This window comes from Hippocampus guttulatus, chromosome 3 (assembly GCF_054856545.1).
Source record: "Hippocampus guttulatus isolate MCC_2025c chromosome 3, RoL_Hgut_1.0, whole genome shotgun sequence".
NCBI lineage: Eukaryota > Metazoa > Chordata > Actinopteri > Syngnathiformes > Syngnathidae > Hippocampus > Hippocampus guttulatus.
Genome location: NC_141263.1, coordinates 28,683,620 through 28,701,484, shown reverse-complemented (window position 1 = coordinate 28,701,484; position 17,865 = coordinate 28,683,620). Strand labels below are relative to the sequence as shown.

The following is a 17,865-nucleotide window of genomic DNA, read 5'->3' as shown; positions in this document are numbered from 1 at the left end:
CCCAATTGGGAACGCTCGTAAGTCGGCGGAGTGTCTTTGATTCGCGTTTGACATCTCAACTTATTTCAACGGGAATATCGATTTGCTCTTGGCCCCAATCGAGTATCCTTCTCCAAGTGAGGTTTGACGTGGCTGTCGCCTCTGCGCTTGCTTGCCGTTCAAAGGGAAGGAAGGGAAGGATGTCAAGCCTTGATGAGATTTTACCCAGTGCATTGTTTTAATATTCATGCGCAAATATTTCCGTAATGTTTCGACAATGACTGCTGCGGCTGCTGCAGCCCAGGTGAAAAAAAAAAAGATATATATATATAAAAAAGTCAGCGCGCTGGAACATAAAAGCAATCAGCGTGTGTGATTTAACAACAACCTCAGATCATTAACTATCACACGCGCGCGCACACACGCACGCACACACGCACGCACACACACACACACACACACACGTATATGTACAGTCAGCTCTGTCTTTAATGTACATCTTTGTCGGAAACAGTTATATGAGATGAAGATGTGTGTTTATTGGGGGTGAGGGCTTCAACGAACAGGCAATCTCGTCTGTCTGTCTGTCTGTCGGTGCACGATTGTAGCTCGTGCGAGCACAAATGTCAGCTCTGAGCAGTTTGCGGACTCCCCGCTAAGCTCTTGGAGCGCTCAGATCCAGACGGCCTCCATCTTCTGGACTCTTGTCGTGCCGAGTGCGTGAGTGTGCGTGTGTGTGCGCTCATGTGTGCGCGCGTCTGCATGTGTGGCTTATGCTCACTACAAAACCAGCAGTCAAGCGCTTCAATGTTGATATTGCATTGAGAACTTCATTTTCAAAAGATGTTAGCATAAATGGCACATTGTGGTTAACAGCTAGCTTGAAAACGACAACGGAGGCACTCAGGGGTCAAAGGGTGAGTATTTTGACTTTATTTTCGTTTCCTGTGCGTGCGTGCGTGCGTGCGTGCGTCTTGTGATGACGACTCATGCATTATTCACCGAAAATGAAGAGAGCGACATTTGCATATTTATCTGGATCGGCACCAAAATGAATATTGATTCGCACTTGGCCAATGCCAGCTATCTAGTTTTGTAGCTACATTTCCGTAAAAAAACCAAACAATTTATATATATATACTGTACATATACTGTATATATACATACATATAAAGTTAAGAATTTTTTTACGGAAAATATAGTGCAACAAAAACAAATGACAAATATCACTAAAACATAATTAACCTGATAAACAACAATAATTTAATAATTTGAAAGTAATAAATACTCTGAGGCTGAAATTATAACTACAATTATTGAACAATGTTTGCGTGTGAAATTCATCCAGCCTAAAATGTAAAACACGAGTTTGAATTTGCAATGTTTTAATTGACCTCCTTTTTTAAATTAAATCTGTTGAAGTAACCTTACATTAATTTCTGCTTCAGTCGACGTGTTTTACATTCATCTCTACGTAGAGTATTTTTTTAATCAAAAGACAAGTAAAATTATAGTAAGAATTTAAATGTAAAATTAACCGAACCGAAAAGTCACTTTCATTTAAATACCTCGTTTGTCTTTACATGATACTTTCATTCAGGATAAAAGCAACTCATTAATTCTTTTTTAAATGAATGTTTAACTAATAGAATAATTCATTTAAAATGTAAGTCAAAAACATTTTTTAACAAATAAATCCATTTTTAAAAAAAAAAGTTTGTGCATTCATTCATTTTCCAAAGGGCTTATCCTCACAAGGGTCGCGGGGGGTCTGAAGCCTATCCCAGCCGTCTTCAGGCAGTAGGCGGGGGACACCCTGAACCGCTTGCCAGCCAATCGCAGTTAAACAAAGTTAATACATTAATTTAAATCTGATTTTAATTAAAAACATGCCAAAGGAAGATGTTGAATCCATTTGATAATCAAACATGTCAGTGAATGTATTTGAACGACTTTTGTATCATTACCTTGAATGAAAAACAACAGTTACAAAAGATCCCATTTAAAAGGTATTTGCCCTGGCCTGGCAAAATACACAAGTAAAACAAACACGCGCACACACACACACACAAATGAATTATTATGAATTAATTATAAACCAATTGTGCTTTAATCAAGCTGGCAGTATCATGCATTTGATACGTTTTTCTCAATGTAAATATAATGTCAAGTTTTTTCGGCACCATAGGCATGTCGCCTGACAACTTTTTCTCAAATTCATCTGAATTATCATGCAGAAAAAACAAAGTGAGAAACTACTGAACTGGACCGCATTTAACGTGAGCCGCGCTGACAACGCAATCAACGCATGGAAGCCCTGTCGCGAGTTTTTAAACAGCTGAATTGAGACAGTTCACTCTTCTCTCGCGATGGTTCTTTCTTCAAAAGCGACTCAAGCCGCACGTGAGACGCCTCGGTGCAATAAAAGACAGATTAGAAAAACGCAGGAGACATTAAAGCATCCCGGCGGCGGGCGCGCGCCACCTCGGCTGGAAAACGCCAAAGACGCCGCGCGGTGTCGTCCCCCCGTATCGAGGGGGCGACGTCACGTGACGTTAAAGGCATTGTGCGGATGTAAAAATACAACTCAAAGTCAGGGGGCGGGGGCATTAACTATTCAATACCTCCGACAACAAAAGTGATGACGCCTCCCACGTGAAATAAAGGAGACAGCTAAAAAAAACACACACACACAAAAATCCCAAAAAGTGCCGCGGCGGGAGAAGGCAACGAGGCAGGCAGCAGGTATTGTTGGCGTACAAAGACGGCAACAAAAAGGCAGGCGGGGGCAGCCCGTGGCCACCAAGACGGGCTGCAATGCTGCGGCGGTTGAAAGTGCTTTGGCGCCAGATGACAGGGAAACGGAGAAAGGCTTGGAAAAATCCTGGCGCGGCATCCCCGCGCCTGCCGGGGGCGACCCGAGGAGAAGCCCCCCGGCCGCGCTCGGGCTTCGGCGGCGTTGCGGCCGGCCGGCTCCCTTCGGCACCGCGTTTCGTCCGGTCGTTTTGCCTTTCGCGTTTTGGCTCTCCCGTTTCATCACGGCCATGTCGACATCTTTTTGACGCTGAGGTTTTGCAAATGCCCTTTGCAGAGAATCTTTATCACGATTGTTCCTTTGCTATATTTTCCATGCTGATTATTTTATTGCTATTGTGGCATCAAAATCTTTCTGTTGCACTCACTATTCCGAAAGCAGCCCAAATCCTGCGCATACACACACACACGCACTACACACACACACACACGCACACACACACACACCCAAGTGCTTTGGCGAGAGATGACAGGAAGGAGTGTCAAACGCTTGAAACGATCCTGGCATCCCGACGCACGGCAAGGGGGTGCGCCAAAGGCGGAGTGGGGTGGATTCCGGGTAAAGATCAGCCCCAGCTATCAGTAACATTACAACACGGCTCCCTTGGGCTTCCCGGGATTTGCGCTAAGCAAAGTATTCCCGCTAGGAAGACGCTCAGCTAATCCTTTTCAAGCGGACGCCGTGGACATGACTTTGCAAACAAACGCTCATATGTGCAATTCTGCTGTGCTTTTTCGGGGCACTTGTTGACTCAACCGCGCATGGGGAAGGCAGGATTTTTCTCTTTTTTTTTGGGAGAGGAGGGGGGCACAATATTTTTCTTGGTGTTTTTCTCCACTGCCCAGGATACGATGTGAAGCAGAAGTCGAGATCACGACGATTAAGACAAATGACACTCGACTTCCGGAGAGTTGGGGGTTGCGCGAAATGTTTTCTTCTTGCCGCGGGGCGTAAAAGGAAATAATTGAGAGGCGCCGCATTCGTCCCCTGGCGGTTCGGTGTTCCAGTGGTTAGGGCGTCGACCTCACAGTGCAGAGGTACCGGGTTCCATTCCAGCTCCGGCTTCCCCGTGTGGAGTTTGCATGTTCCCCCCGGGCCAATGTGGGTTTTCTCCGGGTACTCCGGTTTCCTCCCACATTCCAAAAACATGCTTGGCGGGCTGATTGAACACTCCAAATTGTCCCTTGGTGTGAGTGTGAGCGTGGATGGTTGTTCGTGTGTATGTGCCCTGTGATTGGCTGGCAACCGGTTCAGGGAGACACCGCCGACTGCCCGAGGACGTCTGGGAGAGGCTCCAGCAACCCTTGTGAGGATAAAGCCCATCGGAAAATGGATGGATGGATGCATTATTGCCAAAAGTAGACAAAAGTCAGCTCACAAGCACATTGAAAACACACACACACACGTACACACACATAGCTGTTTGGTTTTTTTTTTTACGTTGGACTTTTTGCGAGACGCGGTTTCATTTGGTGAATATCCTCTGCCCACTGACGCCCTGTCACAGCGCCTTACAATCGCTTCACGTCAGGAAGTCAAACATTTGCGCTCTTTGTCGCTTCATTTCTGTTTCGGTCGTGGCGGTTCTTGTTGCGCATCGGCGGTCAGCTGGTTCAGTGACGGCAAGCGCTTGCTGATGATCGCGTGGCACGCTACGGTCAGGGTTTCTCACATCGGGTGTGAAACCAAGGCCCAGGTTTCAGGGTTGGGAAGTATGCTTTGAAACCAGGGTTATGCTTTCAAATTGTAGGCTTCGACAGACCGGATTCAAGCAAAGGTTCAGGTCTGAATTTGGATTTCGAGCTTGGGGTAGAGTTTTACGGTCGGCTTTCAAGTCAAGGTTAGACTTTGAAGGTACGATTTAAAATAAATGTGATGAGGGTTTGAAGACGGTTTGAGGAATTTCAAACTAGGTTAGGATTTTCAAGCAAGTATCAAGAATTTAAACAAAGGCTTCGCGTTTCAAAGCGGGGCAATCGTTCGAAATGAGGCTTTCAAGCAAAGCTCAGGCTTTGAAGGTTTTGTTAAAGAGCGTTCATTCAAAAGATGATAACCTTACAGTCTGGGGAGAAACCTTCCTGATGGTTGTTGTTGTGTCGAGCATGCTGCTAGTCCATTAGCATGCTTGGAAGCCTGGCTGTTCCTGGAGGAAGGACACAAAGAAGAAAGTTGCAGTCAGTAAGAAGAAGCTGTCAAGTGCGAGCGCGTGTTTTATGGGGAAACAATGTGACACGGAGCCATCTTCATCTTCTCCCTCCATCGCGGCCTAAATGATGAGCATTAGCGGCTAAATGGCCCTCGCGCACAACGCCGTATTTAGCGGCTAATTGCTAATTACGCCGCTCGGCCAGGCAATCACTGTCCACACCCCATTCGTGTCCTTCTTAAAAATAACCAGCTCTTAACCCTTGACCCCCCAGCCCATCAGCGACCCATCTCACCGCACGCGGGCCCGATGGAAGGAGAAGGTGGAATTATTGCAGCTCCAACACCATTAGTTCCATCCCATAAACACCAAGAGCTCACACGCGTATATATCAATATACAATGATCGTTATGAATATATATCTATATATATGTAGGGATTTATATACATTTCTACAGGTCATTTAACCATCTCCCTCCAATTTGACACCGTCTCCCATTTGAAGCTCTTTTTCCATGCATAATAATAAGCTTCCACGTTAGAGCCCTAAGATGAAAATACACAGTGGTCATTTGAGAGACAAAATCATCATCATTCTAAAAAAACAAAACAAAAAAAACTTTTCATTCCATCAGTAAAAATAAGGGGAAAAATAACTTGAGAGGAATAAATTATAGATACTCTATATGAGGCGCGGGGGACTTGAATAGAGTTCACCAGAAAGCGAATTAATTTTTCGGTAAAAACCATCTTTTTTTTCATTAATTTCAAATTGCCAGCTTCAAAGCACTGCTACTGACAACATTTTATGAACACATTTTTTTTTTCATTCCTTTCAGTGTCCTGCTACTGTGCAACAAATGTAAACTACAATAACAAGATAATATGAATTGGGCCAATCTGGAATCATAAATACGCCTGATAATGCAAAGCTAATCATTTTAAAGTTACGACGGTACGTACGTCGTTAGCATCACTGCTACTTGCAAACGTGACAAGAGCGATTGACGAAGAAACTGCTCCAGTTGTCGTGGGCAGGCTGTGTGAACTCTGCTTGCATTTTCATTTCGAGTGCGAGTCGTTCAAATGATTCAACGGGTTTCTTGTTTAGCCTTCTTTTTGACGAAGTAGCAGGCACTCGCGCCCACGTCGCCCTGGACTAAGGGAGGAATTACTGCTCTTGCCAAAATAGCTTCATCTGTGAAGCGGTGCCTTTGGTCATTTTGCGACGGCTGTTTTGCTTTCCGTTTACTGCTTCGTCTTCCGTTTATTGGCGGATTCTGTTGATTCAAACTTGCGAACCAATGTTCGAAGGGTGACCGACCCCGATTGGCTCGAGTCGCGCCCATTTCCGCCACGTCTGCTTCCAGCCCTGTGCCCCTAAACGCTCCGTACAATTTTAGATCGAAAAAAACCCAATTAATTAACATGAATATAAAGTTGCAATATTACGAGAAAGGAAAGGTATCCAATCCATAAATATCAAGAGACCAAGAGTTCTCCCTTTCATAGATGTGCTGCTGTAAATTGGGAATTTCTCCTTTGTAAGACAAATAAACGTTTTCTAATCTTATCTTATTTTATACAGTACAATACATCAAGATGACACATATACATACAGGATGTGTACTGTAGAATAGTCACGTTGAATATTATTCTACCTTTGTTTCTACAGGTCATTTCAGCATCCCCATCAAATGTATCATTTTCCATTTGAAGCGTTGCACTTTTTCCATACATAATAATAACCTTCCACGTTATGACATTAACATGAAAATATGCACAAACCCCCCCCCCCCAACAGTTTTCCCTCCGTATCATCATCATCATCATCATCATCATCATCATCATAAGACGAAGGGTACGGGAAAAAAAGCATCATTGTTTTCCTGTAGCAGTGTCCCAGCAGTGTATCAGCAATTTTACAATAATAAGCGTTCATAAATTGTGCATATTTTTCCATGAATATTTCATGCGAGGGCCACTGACCACGCTGCTGATATAGACACTCTCCTCTAAAGACTAAATTAAAGCCAGCGATAAATAAAAGCCTTTAAACACCTTTTACGCGCTCACGCGCAAGTCTATCAAAGACAAAAAAAACATTAGAGGCATTTGGGTGCACGGAAACTGTCACAACTGCTTTGTGAGCCCCAGCATGATGAGTCATTTTCAAAGAGGATAAAGAATATATGCCCATGACGATTGGTATACTGTCTGTCTACATGCGTTGATGCAACATTTGTGTTTTAATATCTGTCACTTAAAGCATTATGAGATTACGTTAGTGATTATGTTTCCCGTTGTGTGGGTTATCTGTGTTGTTAAATAAATAGCATTGCGATTCTCTCTGCTGAATGTTTTGTGGTCACTCGTTTATTACGGGTGTCACATTCCAAAAATAACCCACAATAGGTGCAATCTGTAAAGTAGGAAACTTTTTTGGAGCAAAACTCCGGTTTCCTCCCACATTTTAAAAAACATACACAGAGGGAAAAAAACAGCAAATACACGAGAATAAAATTGCACTGTTTTTCCATTAAACACAATAAAGTGCATGACAACAAGGTATGATTATTTAACCAAAAACAACGGCGACATATTAAGTCCCAAGGTTTTACTGAGAAAACTTGCAATTACAAGATGATAAAGCGGCGGCATTTCACAAGCCCAAAAAAAACCTTCCAAACTGCTATGTGACGCCGTCGCTGTGGATGAGGTGAGCCAAGCAACTAACGTCATGCAAATACATGTGAATGTGTACCGATTGACTTTTTGTCAGCAATGTGGCGACGGCATGCAATGAATCAACTTTTAAATTATTGAACACAATCTTGCACAAATGCGCGCACGCACACACACACGCACACACACACACACGCGTCAACTCCTGAAATAATTCATCCAGATAAAAGGCCTGTGTACATATACATATATTTATGCGCGCCCATATTCATATGCAGTCGAGAAGAGAGGAGGAGGGAAGGTTAAAACAATTCTGCGCTTCTTTGTACACTGAAGCCTAAAATGTGATTTGCACACCTTAATTCGCGCCGCCTGCGAAGCTCTGACAGAGAAAGGAAATCAAGTCAAAGAAGAGTCTGTGTAATATTAATGAGAGCTCCTCCTCGCATGCGTTCACTCGTCAGTCAGTCTTGGGCATCGCCGTCGTCTTCGTGAGGTCGGACGGGAAAAAAACAGCCCCCCCTCCTCCCCTCATGCACACCTCTACTTGTGCAGTTGTCAAAGTACACGGTGGAATTCTCAGAAAATGTCCTTGATTGTCAGTGTTGCGCTTTGCTGATCATCAACATGACATTAGAAAGGCGATGTCGTGACGTGCTATATAAATGCGCTTTTGTTCTCGCTAGCTGCTAGCATCCGTACTTTGGTGCCGAATAGTACCACGAACAAATTAGCAAACGAGTTGATGTCATCGCTATGTTGTCAGGCGTGCCGCAACACGCTACGTTTTATACGTGGACCTCCTGGTCTATTGCGCTCTAAAAGTGCCATATGGCATCATCAAGTACTGCCATAATTTCGACGGCCCTCCTAACCATCGCAGGTTCCGTATTCTTCCTTCACGTAAGGAGGAAAAGACCAAAAAAAAAAACAACAACAACAACAGTGCCTGGCTCAGACAGCCAACCCGTCCGTGTACGGTACAACGGCGTGCAAGCGGTCAATTAAAAAAATTGATGATGGTTCCCACTGTTGGATGACATCATATACAAAGCGTTCATTCTATTGCGGCTTTAAATTTTCTTTCTTCATTGTGGCGACTTTATCATTTTTTGATCAGGCAAACTAGCCTGTTAATACTGCAGGTGGTGGCCGGATCTGTCGGTCAGTCAGTCAGTTTGTTGATTAGTTATTGTGTCAGTCAGTTTGGTGGTCAGCCAAGTCTTTAATGGGTTTGTCACTCGGTCAGCTAGTTGGTTCGTCAGACGGCCAGTCATTGAGTCATTTCGTTAGTCTGTTAGCACGTCAGTCACTCGGTCATTTTGTTTGTCGCCGAGTTTATTGGGCAGTCAGTCAGTAAATCGGCCACTCAGTTACTTTGTTCGTGAGCAAGCTTTTCAGTCGGCCACTCTTTGTTCGTTATTAATTTGTCAGTTAGTTGGGCAGTCAGTTAACGTGTCAGTTACTTAGGGTGTCAGTCAGTTGGGGGGGGGGGGGGTGAATAAAAGCGCACTTAGTAAAATGTGTATTTCAATGTCTGTCATGCGAGAAGGGCAGCAGAGTTTAAGCCTAACTCTGTGTGTGTGTGTGTGTGTGTGTTGGCACACATCCTTCTGGCACACGCACGCATGCACACACACGCAGAAGATCACATCAAGCGCCTTCTCCAGGCCTTGTCGGAATTACGGCACAGAAGATCTCCTCTGAGCTGTGTTCCTCTCGCAACCAGCGCCATGCCCGAGAATACTCGGGATGAGGAAGACGAAGGCGAGGCTGGGGGGGGGGGGGGGGGGGGGTTGCCAACGGGCATCAAAAAAAGAGCATTTGTGGGTGCGCCCTGTTCTTCTACGATGGTCAAATCAGCTTGGCACAAGAAGAGGCCGCAGCGTCTAATTCAGCCAAAGCCATTTTCTTTTGTATGGAAGGCAGGAAAAGATGAGAGGCGACAGAGAAAAAGGCCTTGAATTAACTCCTGGCGTGCGTGCGTGTGTGTGTGTGTGTGTGTGTGTGTAGGTGAGCGTACAATAAACACCTCCCTCAAATAGATGCCTCCGTCTTTCCCATTGGGGAAAAAAAAAAATGATGATGACGATACTCACCTGTACTGATGCACACCACTGGTACTGATAGTGATGCTCTGTTGATCCTGATGGAAGTCTCATGAAGTGATGATACTCTAACTTGTATTGACAATGCGGTAAAGAGCATTGTCAATCTCGGTAGACCGATACGTCTACCAATAATACTGACACCGATCATGCCCGTTCCTACTGAGGATACTCTGTACTCTACTGGCTTTACGAGCGGCTCTTTATTTTTCCCTTTTGTGTTGGCAAATTGTCGAACAATAAGCACCCCATAAACTATTGAGCGGCAAACAACAAGTGTGATCTTGACATATGTGCATTACACTCATCTCATGACTAGCCTTATCATCTCTCTCTCTCTCTCTCTCTCTATCTCTCTATCTATCGATATATTGATAGATATATAGATATATACTGTATACTATACACATTGTCTGTGCATGATTGATTATTGACGTCTGACTACGCGAGTGTCTGACACAAAGACAAAAGCGACGAGCAGTAAAGGAAAGTGACAAGCACGTGTTAAATGTATGAATATTTCACTCATGTTTTATGAAAATGAGAATGAGGACACGAGGACAAATCCTCCCTAAGCTTTAATTAGAAACGTCATTTAAAAAAAAACCACGCGCGTACACACACGTTGAGTGTAGTCTAGCGTACAACTTTTAAAGTGTATTAAATGCTGCAATCACATTTAAAAACCTTATAATCTCTCCATATAATTAGAATTTGATGGGTAATTGAGAGTGTGAGGCGCAGGTCAAGGTGAATGTTAATTCTCTGCTCGCCACAATGACAAACCTTCCTCCCTTCCAGTCAGGAAAACAGCCCAAATATACTTTTACTATCATTATTATTAATATTATTCAGAAAAAGAGACTTAAGAAGCAAAATCTGCTTGAAGGGATTTTTACCCGCCACTTTCAACCCCACGGCGAAGAACAAACAAACAAGCAAAAAATCGGTTGAAGTGCCCGTGACTTCAAATGATCAATAAAAAAATAAAAATAAAATAGAGATCACAAGAACAACACACAAATGTTTGGTCAAGTTTTGCACTTATTTGGAGATTGTCCAAACGTTTCTCATCAATTCGCAACATCTCTGTAATTACCCATGAGAAATCACCAAACCGTGATTGATTGACATTGATTACGATGTAAAATCTCTTAATTCTTCACAATTGTGACTTTGATTTGCTCTTACTTAGATGATGAGTGTGTTCAGCAAGATTCGGGAGTACCTACGCGTTTAATTTCATGAAGCCATGACTGTGGGTGCTATGACAAACAATGACTGCTTCCTTTCAAATTTGCATTCAAATCAACTTTTGATTTCATCTTTGAAAATGTCAAGAATAGAAATCAATGATGGCGGAGTATCGAGGTTTCTCACGATAGTCCATCCTGGCGACTCAAGAGCAGCCCCCGGCAGCCCGGTCCAGCGGGAATTCGCCGTTTTGCTCTTGATGGGCCACTCGGGCGGGGGGGGGAGGCACATGCGGCACCCGATCCACAACGGATTCGTCACCCGTCGGTGTCAAGGCACATATCGGCCACTTCAAGGCAGCCCATATCACAAACATCCTTTGGTTAAAAATGCAAAACTTTGGCAGCGACTTAAATCGCCGATGTCGTAAACAGCGTGCGAGGAACGAAACGAGTGAGAAGAGCGCCGTCGTCGACGAGGAGTGGCGGCTAGCGTGCGGCGACTCGCCGGGGTTCAAGTGGGTCAAGTGCGCGGGCCGCTCCTGTGAAGAGGTCTTCGACAAGAGCGGCCCTGATGGCGGCGGCCATTAGCGCCACATTGTTGACGCCCACTCGGCCGCCGTCGGGGTCGCCGGCGCAAGACATTCATCCTGAACATTCGCGCTAGCTAAGTGGCAATAATTGCCCCGGACTTTTTCGACAACTGAAGGAGCCGCCGTGAAAGCTCGCGTTCGCAAATCTCAAGTGGCCTCGAACACAATCGCGTTCAGCATACGATTGATACTGACGATCATCGACTGATACGGAATTGCGCATGGCACTTATTACGCATACTTGACATACAACTGATACTGAAAATGATACTCCAGCGAAACAGATGACCCTCGACGCTCATGCTCAGCAAATTACTCAGACCGAGGATCGTCGTCTCCTGATACTGATCTGCATCTTTGAACTCTACTGATACTGATAGTAGGTACCCATACTGTTGATACAGAAAATATTCGATTGATATCGATAACCTTTTGCTGCTACTAAAAAGATAAAAAGACTAAGATTACTGAGGACTCGTTATTGATGATTTTGATGATACCGGTGATACTCTACTGGTGCTGATGATGCCGGTACCTGGTTCTCCATTGATACCGATTACGATGCTTCTCATCGGCAGCATTGCACCGGCAAGGTTTCACTTTAAAACTCACTTAAATCATGGTTCACATTTAGATTCTGTTCCACAAACAGTTGTAAACCAAACTTTTGCCGCTCAGTCCGACATGGGCTTGGAGTGTTTACTCTCCCGCAAACAAAAAGAAAAAAAAAGGAGGCTTGACAGTGGTGTAGCAGTGTCGGCTATAAATGTAATTGCATCATAAAATTGTAATTTCCATTTCAATATCCACGGAATCATCCCTCGAAATGGTGTGGTACTCAGGTGAGCTTCAGGTCAACTTAGTTTGACTAAACTGGGATTCATTTTAAATGGTGCAAGATCAGATCTCTTCTTCATTTTAAAATTGGTTACTTTCAATTTGGTTTTACTAATCTCTGATGAGAGCTAATCTTAGATGAAATTAAACCCCGGTGATACAACAAAGCCACACCGTATTTTTTTTTCCCCCTGACATGACTGATACTCTGTTGATACTGATGATACTTGGATATGGATGGTATTCTACTGATCCTGGTCATGATTGTCTGATGACACCAGACTGCTAATGCGCTACTCTTTCTGATGATACGATGCCGCTCGACTGATACTGATGACACCGGCTGACACTCTATTGCCATAGACGGCACTCGACTGATACCAACGATGCTCGATTGATCCAAACGACACTCACACAAAGATACTTTACTGATACTGATTTTGATACTTGACTGAAATTACAGTGACCGTGTCGATACTCGACTCACCATGATACTCTGATGCGACTGATGATACTCTGCCGCCACTTTTGGTGATACTCTGAAACTGGTGATTCTCAACTGATACTGATGCTTGACACATCTGCCCCAGATGACACTCACGTTGCTGATAAGGACTCCATTGATATGGCTGATACTCTGCTACAAAAGGATGGTCCAAATGAAACACTACAGCACTACATGGTACTGTTTTAGGGTGATACTGATGATACACTACTGATTCTCTTATAATACCGGTTATATTGAATGGAAGTTGATCTCGAACTCCTACCAAAGGAGATCAAAGGCAGTTCCGGCATTTTATGCCGGCATTTTCACCCGCCCCTCCACCCCTTCCAGGTCTCCACTGTGTTCTGATGGCCTTCCACCCTCCCCACCAGTCCCCTCACATGCTGCATGAATGATAACCGCTCGCCAGCCGGGAAAAGTTGCGGCCAAAAGTTGGAGCGGGAGAATGGCAAGAAGCGTGGAGCTGAACTTTAAGCTGTGGAGGAGCGCTTCGCCGGAAGGCAAGCTGGTCTGCCATCTGCGCCGCCGCTCTCGCCATCGACGTCACCGCTGGTAGAAGGCAATAGAAGGAACCAAGAAGAAGACGAAGAAGATGAAGAAGAAGAAGAAGAAGAAGAAGAAGAAGAAGAGGTCTTCCCCACCTTTGGAGCCCAAATGTTGGCTCACCTGAACCCACGTCGGTGCACCGGCGATACGGGGGCAAGATCCTGCTTCTGGTTGCCTGTGTTTTCCCTGGACCGGCCTTTCCTTGGTCAAACGTGCCAGCGCTTGGAGATCCGAGCCAACGCATGAACTTTCAATCAGGGATTAGCCGGATTTTCCAATGTGGATCTTCTTTTGTGCACTTGGCCGGCGCCGCCTGTGTCGCTGGCAGCCGGAACGTCAATAGAATCTGATCCCACCACCGACGGGACCGCCTGGCGTCTTTCAAGGGAGGAGTCCGATGGCAAAGCGTCCGATGGAAGGGGAGCCAAAAAAAGCGCCGTCGTCTTTCTTGAGGTTCTCCTCACCTGAGCACTGAAAAACTTTGTGTTTTATCCTCCCAGGAAGTAAATGCTGCGTCCGCCGCGGATCGGTCCTATCGCGGGGCGTCCGGCCCGATGCGAAGATGTTAATCCGAGCTTACCGGGCTGGCGGCGCTGATAAGAGAGGCGCCGTGGAAACGAGTGCCGCTCCCGCCATGTGGCCCGGGGCCACCGCCCAAGTTGGACGCCGTTCCATCTACGCCAGGCTGCTTTCTGCGCGCAAAGGGACCACCGGATGGGAAGATTTCAACTTCAAAGTTGAAGCGGGCAAAAGAAGCGACAAAGGCCGGTCTACCCCGCGCCACACGGTTGAGCGTCCCCGTTTGCGGGTAAATGTCAGCAGCAAATCCGTACTCCTTCTCGTAGTCGCCTTTTGTACAACGACAGAACGACAGCCTATTCTGTACACGTTTATAAACAGGCATATTCTAGGACCTCCTTTATCCATATGATTTGTAGTTTGATTGAAATAACTGAAAAAGAAAGGAGAATGACTTTGTCTGACTAATATTGTTTTTCACTTTTCTGCACACAGGTAGGACAACTTTGGCATGCTCGTCGGACGACTGCGTTAGTATGTTTCTTTACTTTGCTTGTACGCGTTGCTGCTCCGCGGGTGCTTAGCAGTTGACGTGCACTTGTTGACATCTGTGCGCTGTTGGTGCTACTCCTGAAGTGCTCCATGTCGGGACACACAAGAAATCAGAACCAGTTGGCGAGCAAGCTACTTGCGGCAAAGGCTAACCGGGGGGTTCTTCCAAATTTTGAATGTGAAGGAGACATCCCACGCATAAGGCGCAGCAACGCGTACTTCAATATACGGCAGCCTTTGATGCTCATGTGGTAGCGCGTGCCGGATGAAAATATGCACGTTCATTTTCTTGAAATGGCAGCCGATGAATGGATGCCAAAGGCCCATTCGCGTATGTGTGTGTGTGTGTGTGTGTGTGTGTTTTATTTGTATCAGCTACTCGCATCACTTCCTTGAAGTCTCCATTAATCAATTGCTTTGTATTGCATCAGCGCGAGTAAAGAAGACACGCGCGCGTGTGTGTGTGCGTGTGTGTGTGTGTGTGTGTGCGCGCGCGATAGATTCATTGGACCTTAAAATGTATTGATGGCCGCCGCCAGGGGGGGAGGGAGGGAGCGCTTGGACGTTTACATCCCAATGTGGCATTCAGACCAGTAAAGAAAGGAGGTGCTTGAAAAAATCTCGATACTACGACTCCCACTAACGCCACGGTGACTTCCTACGACATACCGCTTCAAATGGGTGAACGTTAGAACATATATAAAGAAGAGCATTGGGGAGGAAGTCAAATCCATTCAAATCAAAAAAGCTATTCAAAAAAATCTGGAACTTGAACCCACATCGAAGTAACACTTCACTCTGGAATTAGGAACTTTCAGTTCACCATTGAACTGTGATAGTTCCCAAGGAAGTTTACTCCAGGAAGAGGAACTTTAACGAGGACCTACAGTATATGTTGGAACTCGCACCTCTTTTTTCTTTTCGATGAAATTTACGTTCATCGAATATACCCATCAAACTAGTAACTTGACCAGTAACCTTACTGTGAACTAGCGACTGCACATCTCGAACAGCAAATGAACTTTTAAGCCCCTCCACCCACCCCCCCCCACCTCGCCCACTGCCCTCCTCCCCAGAGTAAAAAAGAAAAAAAAATCAGAGCGTGTGCATATCCGCTGGACCCTAAAATATTTTAATGTTCATCGGGAGGGAGCAAAATGGTATTTACATCGGAATGTGTCTTTAATGGCGGCGCGGAAACTATTAAAGGAATACAATGCTAACGCCAACAACCTTGAGACTGTGATTAAAGGCCTTTGTCGCCTCTAAAAGACGTGACGGCGGCAGCGGTAAAAAACAGGAAAAAAAAAGGCTGATGGATTGCGCGGCGGCGGCTATAATTCAGCTGTCATCTTCCATCCTAGCGTGTGACTGTCACATTTACATATTTTATATATATAGTGCACAAATGCAGTCGTAATGCAGCCGCATCGCTCTCTGTGTCCTTCAGCGCTAACGCTAACCTCAATCACCGCATGCTCTTTTCGTTAGCGTCCGCTTTCATTCATGGACGGGGGCCTTCCGGGTCATGTGGCGTAGACGGAATATTGACTTCTATCAATATGCAAATGAGCGCGGAAATGTCTTTTATTGACTTTATTTTTTTTTCTGTGCGTCAGCTGGAAATATGCAAAGTCTCTCAATGGTGTCAATGATACACGCTCTCCAAGTCAAAATACTGACACTGACAACCTTCGCTCCACTCATTTTGCGCTTTTTCAATTAAATAATTGTTGAATTAAGAGTTTTACGTGTGCCCTGTAATTGTGAAAATATGGGACTACTTCTCCTACTATGATGGCTACAAGTTCTTCCACTAATGCTGACACTCACTCTTGCAGCGATTCAGGTGGATGACTTTACCTCGGAATTTGGAGCGTTACAATAAAATTGAACAATTTAGCACAGAGCTGCTGCACCTAGTATCTTTTCGATGGAACCGTGTGTGTGTGCGTGTGTGTGTGTGTGTGTGTGTGGCTCCCATGGGGCAAATCCTTCACACATCAAGTCCCCACCATGTGACAAAAACCTGTTTGTGTGTGTGTGTGTGTCTGTGTGTGTAGGTGTGTGTGTGTGTGTGTCTGTGTGTGTGTGTGTGTGTGTGTGTGTGTGTGTGTGTGTGTCTGTGAAGAAGTGTGTCGAGTTTTCTGCGTTCTGCATGTGCGGCGTTGTGTGATTGCATATGCATGCATGTATTTAGTGCTGTATGTCGGGCGTACGGATGAGTACATGTGGGAGAGGTGTGAAGTGTTGTGTGAAGTGCGCATGTAGCAATTCATGTGCATGCATGTGTGTTTGAGGCGTGGAGGTGCATGCGTGTATATAGAGAGGTGTTTGTGTGTGTTAGGTTTTCACCAAAAAAAAAAAAAAACAACAACAACAACAACAAAAATAACTCATCACCGATCCAATCACGAGATGGAGCAACATCTATTTCAGTGCCTAGATTTTTTTTTGGAGCACTTGTAGCTGCTTTCAAAACGTGAAAATAAAGTCACCAAATACTTGAGTTGAACCTTATCAAAAGTATTTTGAAATCACAAACTCCAAAGAACTGGACGGCTGTAGCACGGAGTGGTGTTTTCCCAGCCAAAACACGCAGCGAGACAACAAAAGAAGCACCGAGCGTGCTGTGAAAGGGACGAGGCGGCCATTTCGACTGCTGGAGTGGCAAGGGACATCGACACTGTTTGAGCTGATACCACTAAGATCAATAACCTAACTTGCAACATCGATACGGTTGATCCTTGAGTCATTTGAGCCGCTGGATTTGCAGTATCGTACCACAGAAGAAATCACTACTGAGAGCAGCGGAGCGGCTTTCCAACAGTTACATATTGACATGACATGGAGCTCCAAAATCTTTGAGGAATTGTTTTGTGACGCCCGCCGCAGGTTAACTTGGATTTCAGAAGCACTCGCAGCGGAGCCAATCAACGGTGTCATTAATTGATGGTCGAATTCAAGGCATTACGGCCAATCGCAAAATGGGCATCAAATGCTAAATGGCGGCCAATCCGATGCAGCCGACGTCCTGTAACGTCTCGCGTGTGGAAGAGAGAGGTGCGCGAATGGCGCTGCTTTGTGCTTGTGTGTGAGTGTGTGAGCTCTTGTGTCTGGGCGAGTGTGTAAAATCGAGGCATGCGGTTGTCTGCTGCTGTTGGTTGTGTTTGTGAGTGTGCACGTTGGACGGTGTTGGCATCCGTGTGCGCATGTGTACTTGAGGCTCAAGTGTCACTTGTTTACCATGGTAACCGAATGAAATGAGAGCAAGTGATTAGTGCTTATTAAGCAGACACGCTATATTCTTATCATTTGCTGTGTAAACACTCGTACAGTACACCCCCGCCCACCTTCAAGAAGCCCCCCCCCCGATCCCTTCGC

The 17,865-nt window shown here is 45.2% G+C and overlaps 1 long non-coding RNA gene across 1 annotated transcript in view; it reads left to right on the top strand.

Moving 5' to 3' along the window:
• The first annotated feature begins 805 nt into the window (after positions 1 to 805).
• LOC147208116 (uncharacterized) overlaps positions 806 to 17,865 on the top strand; it is a 38,401-nt gene continuing 21,341 nt past the window's right edge. Inside the window, exons 1-3 of the long non-coding RNA XR_015100451.1 lie at positions 806 to 896; positions 13,195 to 14,218; positions 14,425 to 14,459. This is a non-coding gene — a long non-coding RNA (uncharacterized LOC147208116). The remainder of the gene's footprint in view (positions 897 to 13,194; positions 14,219 to 14,424; positions 14,460 to 17,865) is intronic.